The following is a 9,795-nucleotide window of genomic DNA, read 5'->3' as shown; positions in this document are numbered from 1 at the left end:
GGCCATGTTCTAAGTTATGATCTCAGGGTCCTGGGGTCGGGGCCCCATGTCGGGCTCCCTGCTCAGCGGGGAGTCTGCTTCTCCCTTTGCCCCTCCCCTTCTCGTGCTCGTTCTCTCTCTCTCAAATAGATAAATAAAATCTTTTTTTAAAAAAAGAAAAGTCAAAGAAGAAGAAGATAGCAGGAGGGGAAGAATGAAGGGGAGTAAGTCGGAGGGAGAGACGAACCATGAGAGACGATGGACTCTGAAAAACAAACTGAGGTTTCTAGAGGGGAGGGGGTTGGGGGGGATGGGTTAGCCTGGTGATGGGTATTAAAGAGGGCACGTTCTGCGTGGAGCACTGGGTGTTATGCACAATGAATCATGGAACACTACATCAAAAACTAATGATGTATGGTGATTAACATAACAATAAAAAATAAAAATATTAAAAAAAGAAAAGTCAATGAAATTTATAAATCTCTAGTCAGACTAATCAAGAAAAATGGAGAGTAGATACAAATCACCCTATCATAGGAGCCATAAAAGGTTTATCACTACAGATCCTACAAAAAGTAAAAGGTTAATAAGGGGATACTATGAACAACTTTACACCAATAAATTGGATAAAAATACAATTTCCTCAAATTACTCAAGAAGAAATAGCTTGACTAGCCCTACAGCTGTTAAAGAAATCACATCATACTTTTTTTTAAAAGATTTTATTTATTTATTTGACAGAGAGAGACACAACGAGAGAGGGAACACAAGCAGGGGGAGTGGGAGAGGAAGAAGCAGGCTTCCTGCCGAGCAGAGAGCCCGATGAGGGGCTTGATTCCAGGACCCTGGGATCATGACCTGAGCTGAAGGCAGACGCTTAATGACTGAGTCACCCAGGCGCCCCCACATCATACTTTAAGGTAAAGGGAGATGTGCCTGTAATTTCCCACTGCTCATTGCAGCAAGTTTGGGCATTCAGTGCCACCATAGGCCCCACCTCACTCATCCAGCTCAGCCAAAGACTAGCTTAGGCTAATTTAAAGTAGGTTTCCATTTCTTATAATCAGAAGAATCCTGACTAGTGCAGGATCTTAAAGACTGCACTTCCAGTAGAACAACAGCTGGTGGCATCTGTCCATGGTGCTGACTCTGTCCCTTTTCACTGCCAAGGCTACTGAACTCATCCTCAATACCAGGCACCCCAAACCCTGTTGCTTCTCTCCATGGTTCTGACCACAATCCTATCATTTACCACCTTAGCCTGAGGGTTAATATGAGTTTATAACTCTTAAGTCATACTCTCCAAATTTGGGGATTCAATAAGATGCTCCCCTCTGGCTGTAGCCTCAGAGATCTTCAATGGTCCCACAGTGGCCAATTAAGACAGGGGGGAGGCCAAGCTCTTGTAAAAGATGACCAGCCACCAGTATATAAGTCCACACCCCTGGGGCAAGTTCAAGGCAGGAAATCAAGGCTACTACCAAGTGGACAGAACTCCAGCCTTAGAGAGACAGGAAAGAAAACTAGTGAAGGAAGTCTGCCATATGAGCTAGATACAATTGAGGATAATGGGAGAGCCCACAGCCTGACAGGCACAAGAATGCTCAGGGAACCCCTAGATACCATATAGCAAGCTTGGGCTAGAACCTCTAAGTCCAAATGGACCTTGGGGGGTCTGATGAATCTGAACCTATCTAGTCCCCTTGCTGGAATTTGACAATTCACTCCCTCAAAGGCAACCCAAAACTATGGGCTGAGCTTCCTTGGATACAGAACTTCTCCAGGTCATAGCAAACACTGAGGCTCTTGCTGTCACTTGCACATGACACTCAAGTGATGAAAAGAGAAAAAGAACTGGGATTAACTACAGAAGTCTTCCCAGAGTGGGTGTCTCTTGAGGAGAATGGAGAATCAATTCCAACTAACTACTATGTGCCAGGGACTGCAGAGTACTTTTATATACACTTCCTTATTTAATCCAAACAATCCAGTGAGAAAAGTTATTTTTAATCCCATACTGTATTATTCAGGGTTCTCCAGAGAAACAGAACCAATAGGATATATTTAGACATATATATATATATACATATATATGTATATATATGGACATTTATTATAGGAATTGGCTCACATGGTTATGGAGGCTGAGAAGTCCCACGATATGCCATCTACAAGCTGGAGAACCAAAAAAGCAAGTGGTATAATTCAGTCCAAGTTCGAAGGCTTGAGAACCAGGAGCTCTGATGTCTGCAGGCATGAAAGATGGATATCTCAGCTTAAAAAGAGAAAAAGATAACTGGCCCTTCCTCAGGGTTTTTATTGTATTTGGGTCCACTGACAGATTCGATGGTGACTGCCTACATTGGTGAGGGTGAATCTTCTTCACTCAGTCTACCGATTCAAATCCTAATCTCTTCCAGAAGCACCTTTACAGACACACTAAGAAATAATGTTTTACCAGCTATCTGGGCATCTCTTAGCCCAGTTGAGCTGACATGTAAAATTAACCATCACACATACACATGGAGAACTGGGGCACAGAGGGGCAAATGACTTGCCCAAGGTCACATTGTCAATATGTGGTACAACCCTTGCTTTTTCCATAGTATGTTATAAGCTCCAAGCTAAACCCTGTACCCACTCACTCACACCGATCCCTCCAAGCAGACAGTACCTTTTGAAAAGGCCATCTGGGGCGCCTGGATGGCTCAGTTGGTTAAGCGACTGCCTTCGGCTCAGGTCATGATCCTGGAGTCCCGGGATCGAGTCCCGCATCGGGCTCCCTGCTCGGCAGGGAGTCTGCTTCTCCCTCTGACCCTCTTCCCTCTCGTGCTCTCTATCTCTCATTCTCTCTCTCTCAAATAAATAAATAAAATCTTTAAAAAAAAATGAAAAGGCCATCTGTCCTTCTGCCAGCCATACCTGGCATGGCTAAATGAGGTGGGTACCAGCCGTGCCCTCCTCTGAGCACCCATTAGGCCTGGGAGTTGAAGAAGGATTGGAGACTTCAGGTGGCAGGGAGGAGGAGGAAACCTCTGAGGAGGGAGGAAGCTGGTAGGGATGGAGGTGGGAGAGGACTGGCTCCCTGCTGCTCCCGGAATGATTCTCACCTGCCAATCGATGGCTAGAAACTCACGCAAGTGCTAATCAGCTCCATTGACACACACAAGCTGGGGCTACAATCCATTTTCACATGGGATGGCAGATCGATTCCTCATTCTCTGTAGTCCTCAACCAACCTCATCAGGCCATTTGTCCTTGAGGGGCTGAGAAGCTGGTTAACTCTGCACCTCTGGCCTCCTGAAAGATTTGATCTTCTGTATGTTCTGCCCAGATTACAATCTCTCTCCCAAACCATTGCCAGGCAGAGTAATACAGTGGAATTCTGGGCTGGAAGTCCAATAGGCCTAGGTTCCAGTCTCAGATCAACTCTGTGTGACCTTGGAGAAGTCACTTCACCTCCTCCAACCTCAAATTTCTCTGCTGTGTAATGGAGACAGAAATTTCAGCTCTGCAGGATCCCTGTGAACATCTAGTGAATGTAAAGTTGGGAAACACTGCAAAATATAGCTAATACAAAGCATGAACTACTGCTTCTAGAAGAGTAGGCTCTTTCTCCAAACCTGGCCATCCACCTTCACTTCAAGTTCTGTCCTTGGGGACTGACAATTCTGGGAGGGAATTCTGTTAATGTAGGCCTAGGAGAGGTTTTCTCCTCTTTCAGATTATGTTAAATAGCCAGAAACAGTTCTTGGAGCCCTTATTCTCCCAACATGATCAAATCTTCTGGTGGGGCGGGCGGGGGAGGGGGGTTGGTGGCTCTGGGTTCTGAGTTTAGAAACAGTGGAAGGCAGGCAGTAGCTGGACTCAGCCAAGCCACCAGGGAAAAGGGTGTTTCTAGGGCTCTAGGTAAATTTCTGGGTTTATCTTCTACATTCAAATATTAAATCCCACTGATGTTGACAAATATTTTATTTGTAACCATCTGTTTTATTTAATTTCAGGAAAGAGGACCAGGTTCTAGAGATGTCCTTCTCATTCTTCCCATGCATATCTTCTTCCAGAAGGAGGATTCCTCTGTATCCCTCAATCCTATCCACTGGTCATAGAGATTAGATGGGAATAGGAAAGGAACATTTGCCTACTCCCTGGGCCAATCACATTCTTTCTAACTTCACATGTCTTGGGAGAGAGCCATTATAGTGTACGTGGAAACAGAGAAAGCCAGTTCCCTGAGAGAAGAATGGAGCAGACATGAAGAACAACATAGAGGCAAGAAATCATGAGGCCCTATGAGAGAACAGCATGGGGAGTTGCAGTCTAATGATTTTCTAGTTTCGTAGCATATCGACTATAGTTGTGAGAGAGAGGTTCAGTGAGTTTCCCCTGTGTCCTTCCAATATAAACAACCCTTTATTAATCTGGCTTGGGTGCATTTCTGTTTCTTGCTGCCAAATAGCCTTCTACTTAGAACAGACCTCGTGTTAAACTGCTACAACTTTTTTTTTAACCACCTAGTGTAAATATTGACATTCTTTTTTTAAAAAGAGATTTTATTTATTTATTTGACAGAGACACAGTGAGAGAGGGAACACAAGCAGAGAGAATGGGAGAGGGAGAAGCAGGCTTCCCGCGGAGCAGGGAGCCCGATGCGGGGCTCGATCCCAGGACCCTGGGATCATGACCTGAGCCGAAGGCAGACGCTTAAAGACTGAGCCACCAAGGCACCCCAAATATTGACATTCTTATGGAACATTCTAGTGGGGCAACCAAACACAGAAGTTGTTTGGTCATGCAGTGACTTTTTCAAAGTGCTTCCAAATTAGTATCTGTTCCTATATAAAAATGGAAATAATAGCAGTATTATTAATTATTAATTGAAACATTTAAACATATTAATCAAGCAAATTAAACATATAAGACCTACTATATCCTAAGAGCTGTTATTCACTCTTGTCATATATTAATTATCTCATTTAATTCTTATATCATCCCTATGAGGCAGATACTATTATTATCTTTGTCTTACAGATTAGAAAATTGAGGCACAGAGAAGTTAAGTAATCTGCTCAAGGTTATACAATTGGTAAGTGGTAGAGGTGGGATTTGAACCTAGTCTGCTTGCTGCCATGATCCACTCACTTAACCATTATATCACACTGACTCTCCATACAAATGAATAACATCCTAGGTTAGGTATGACTCTGCACCAATTGCTCTGGTGTCATCTGGGCCCATTTCCCCAAATGAGAGTCAGAAAGCTGAGCAGCTCTAACCAGTCACCAAGAATAAATAGCCCCATCAGCCACCTCTTGAGATAGCACAGTGCACGGAACTGGGGCCCAGGGCACTGGGAAGGAGGCTTGGCCACTCTCTGTTCCGCCCTGGCCTTTGCACACACATCTGAACTCCCCCACACCTGCCAGCCTGCGGAGCTCTCCACAGAGATTCCTGGTGAGAGATACTAATCCACTCACGCAGAAAGCTACTTGGCAAACGCCTCAAACAGAGGGACGCCCAACCCAGGGCCCGCAACTCCTGACTGTGCTATTGGTTTTTCCTCTTCTAGAGTATTCATAGCCAGAAGTTTTCTCACATCCACACTCTCCTTATCACCCTCTGATCGGTTGTCTACTGGATGGTGCTAACAGCACCCTCATTGGTCTGCTGACCGCAAGTCTCTCTCCCTCCAATTCCTCCTCCTCACAACTGCTACAGCAACTTACCAAAACATGCGCCTGACTATGTTATACTCTTGCTTTATCAGCAATGGCTCCCTTGGGGAAACCATTAGGGGAAACCGAGTAAAGGATATCCTGAAACTCTTACCACTACTTTGAAACTTTTCTGTAAATTTTAAATTATTCCAAAACAAAAAGGTTATTTAAAAAAGTCATGACTTGGGGTGCCTGGGTGGCTCAGTCGGCTAAGTGTCCGACTCTTGATTTTGGCTCAGGTCATGATCTCAGGGTTGTGAGATTGAGCTCCGCATTGGGCTCCGCACTGGGCGTGGACCCTGCTTAAGATTCTCTCTCTCCCTTCCTCTCTGCCCCTCTCCAAATAAATAAATAAATAAATAAATAAATAAATAAATGAATAGAATAAGTCATGGCTCACCACACCCCTTACCCTGATATTCAAGATCCCCTGACAAACCCCTGCCCCCATGGCCTTACCACCATTACTTAAGGATGACATTCTGTTGGAAACCTCAATACCATTACATTGTCTAGAATGTTCTTCTTCACACCCTTAAATTTCCATCCTGTCAGCCTGATGAATTCCTAGCCAGTTGTATTTATTTACCAAACACTTGTGTAGTGCTATGTGCTACTTATGCTTATGTTCTAAGCATTTTACAAGTATTAACTCATATAATCTTTAAAACAACCCCATAAGGGAAGTACTATTTTGAACCCATTTTATAGGGGCACCTAGGTGACTCAGTCAGCTAAGCGTCTGCCTTCAGCTCAGGTTGTGATCCCAGGGTTCTGGAATTGAGCAGGCATTGGGCTCCTTGCTCAGCGGGGAGTCTGCTTCTCTCTCTCACCCTCTGCCCCTCCCCCTGCTCATTCTCTCTCTCTCTCAAATGGATAAATAAAATCTTTTTTTAAATGAACCCATTTTGGGGCGCCTGGGTGGCTCAGTTGTTAAGCGTCTGGCTTCGGCTCAGGTCATGATCCCAGGGTCCTTGGATCGAGCTCCACATTGGGCTCCCTGCTCTGCGGAAAGCCTGTTTCTCCCTCTCCCTGTCCCCCTGCTTGCGTTCCCTCTCTCGCTGTGTCTCTCTCTGTCAAATAAATTAATAAAATCTTTAAAAAAAAGAACCCATTTTATTACGCAGCCATCAAAAGGAATGAAATCTTGCCATTTGCAACGACGTGGATGGAACTGGAGGGTATTATGCTAAGCGAAATAAGTCAATCAGAGAAAGACATGTATCATATGATCTCACTGATATGAGAAATTCTTAATCTCAGGAAACAAACTGAGGGTTGCTGGAGTGGTGGGGGGTGGGAGGGATGGGGCAGCTGGGTGATGGACATTGGGGAGGTTATGTGCTATGGTGAACACTGTGAATTGTGTAAGACTGTTGAATCACAGACCTGTACCTCTGAAACAAATGATACATTATATGTTAAAAGAAAAAAAGAAGAAGATAGTAGAAGGGGAAGAATGAAGGGGGGGAATCAGAGGGGGAGACGAACCATGAGAGACTATGGACTCTGAAAAACAAACTGAGGGTTCTAGAGGGGAGGGAGATGAGGGGATGGGTTAGCTTGGTGATGGGTATTAAAGAGGGCACGTTCTGCATGGAGCACTGGGTGTTATACGCAAACAATGAATCATGGAACACTACATCAAAAACTAATGATGTAATGTATGGTGATTAACATAACATAATAAAAAAAATTTTTTAAATGAACCCATTTTATAGATGGGGAAACTGAGACACAGAGAAGTTATGTAACATGCCCCAAACCACATGGAGTTGGTGTTCAAACCCAGGCATTCTGGATCCAGACTCCATGCTCTTAACCAGTACACCATGCTGCCTTTCCAGCTTTCAGGGTTCAGCTCACATGTCACCTCCTCTGAATTCTTCCTTGACTTCTCTCCAACAAAGCTACTCTTTTCCCCACTCTTAGATCCTATAGCTCTTTAAATGTTCATTCATTGATCCATTCATTCATTCATTCAGTATTCATTGAAACATATTTATTGAGCATTCACTAAGGTCTAATATTCTTCTAGACACTGGAAATATATCCATATATGACAGTCTGTATAATCCTATATTGGAATTCTTTTTCATCTCTCTTGCTCCCTGTGGACTTCTTGAAGATGTTAATCTTGGTAACTCCTTTAGCATCTTGTACGGTACCTGGCATGCAGTTTGTCCTCAGTAAATGTGTTTTGCAGGAATAAATTAATAGTTATCAGGAATGGTGATGACAGTAATGATAATGTCAACCATTCAGATACTTCTGGTGTGCAACTGCGACAGTATGGGCCAGGGGCCGGGTACATTGCCACAATTGAGCCCCAGGCCAGGAGGCTCCTGGGGAGATGACAAGTACCTTCTGCATGTATACCAAGCCGTCGTTGTCACTATGATTATTTCTGCCATTAGTGTTGGTGTTATGTTACAGTGTGGCGGGTGACAGCAGCAAACTGGCCTGCCATACTTCCTCATGTCAGGAGAAGCATCAGGGAAGCAAAGGCTCTTAGAGGATAAGCAGCAAGGTGGACTGGGCTTAGGATAGGCTTTCAGCCCAGAATCTCAGCAATCCAAACATCAGGTCTAGGTGGCTGGCGTCAGGGCACCTTTGCATCTTTCTCTTGTCTCTGTGGTCCCAAGCTCTAGATCTACTAGGAAGTAGGAATATAGAGGACGGGTGATACGGAGCAGAAACCACCAGACTAAAGGGCCTTAAGCAAGAAGGCTCATCAACTTTCATCACATCATGAGTGGGTGATGGGGCAATTAGAGGTGGGCTGCACGTGGAGATTGGTTTGGGGTGAGAATGTGGGCAAGGGACAGGTAAGACAGGGCTTAACATGGTCCTAATTCCTTTATAGCTCCAAGTCCTGGAGAGAGGCTCACTGGCCTTCCTGGTTCTGCAAAATCTCCTTGGGGACCAGAAATTCAAGGGCACAAATAATGTTTGTGCAGAATCTTCAGAAGTCCTCTATGACTTTTCTTAAAGGATCCCAGAATCACTCTATTGATTATTTCAGACTTCTTGAGCCATTTGGATTCTCTAAACATCATTAGATCCATTCCCTTCCCTCTGGGCAAGAGTTTGGAAACAATTATAGGTGGTAAATAACAATTGTTTACCAGTGAAGTGCATGGTGCCATCAGATTCAGACAGTACAAGGCTGCAGCAGGTCTCTGATCACGGACCACTTTAATTCTACACGGGCTACGTCAGCCTCTGTGAGACCTACAGGAAGAGTTGTGTTTGGGGCCACCAGCAGATGTGACCATCCTGGTCCCTGGGGGTAATGAGAGGGGCAGGAAGGTGTCATTTGTTTGACAACCTCTGGGATGCTGGGGTCTGATGCTGAAAACATCAGCCAGCTCTGGTTGTTTGTGGTTTAGGCCAATCACACCCCAGGGATTATAGGGGGAAACTGGGCCATTTTCCAGGGAGAAGTTTTCTTTTCCGGGTGGAGAAACTAAGGCCTGGAGCGCAAGATCCATTCACAGAGTTTGCTCAATCTCTAGGTCCCTGATTTTCAATTTAGCCTCTTCCTCAGGACTGGCTTCATTCCAAAGTCTTCTAACTGAAAGCCAAACTTCTTTGCTCCCAGGTCAGAAGTGGGGAAACAGGAGAGAAAACTTGAAATTTGAGAGGGTTCGGGGAAATGTCCTGGCTCTTTTCTTCAAGGCTCTGCTTCTATCAGCTCAGGGTACCTTGGGCCAGGAAGGATATTGCCTTTCAGGGTATTTATTCCAAATCTGCACAGTTCACCCATTTGTATTTTAACCTTTCTCTGGTTGCCCCAAACAGACCCTCATCTATCCCTGGCCTTCTCCCCTGCCCTGCCTCTCTAGTTGAGGCTTTGATGGGCTGCCTTCTCCCCTTCTACTCTTTGGTTTGGTACTTGTGTTCCATCTGGCCTGACTCCCCTCTGGCCCAACCTCTTCAGTAATGAATTTCTGCTGCAGCCCTTGTACATCCACCTCCCATAGTGGTGATGGCTCTGATGGACAGTTCTTATTGGGTATTGCTTGGCCCTTTGCAAAACTGCTGGACTACTCTGGGCTTGAACAGCTGCCTTTGAAGATGGTGAATAAATAATAAT

This window comes from Zalophus californianus, chromosome 4 (genome assembly GCF_009762305.2).
Source record: "Zalophus californianus isolate mZalCal1 chromosome 4, mZalCal1.pri.v2, whole genome shotgun sequence".
Taxonomy (NCBI): domain Eukaryota; kingdom Metazoa; phylum Chordata; class Mammalia; order Carnivora; family Otariidae; genus Zalophus; species Zalophus californianus.
The sequence above is the reverse complement of the archived record's forward strand: the minus strand, read 5'-3'. Positions refer to the sequence as shown.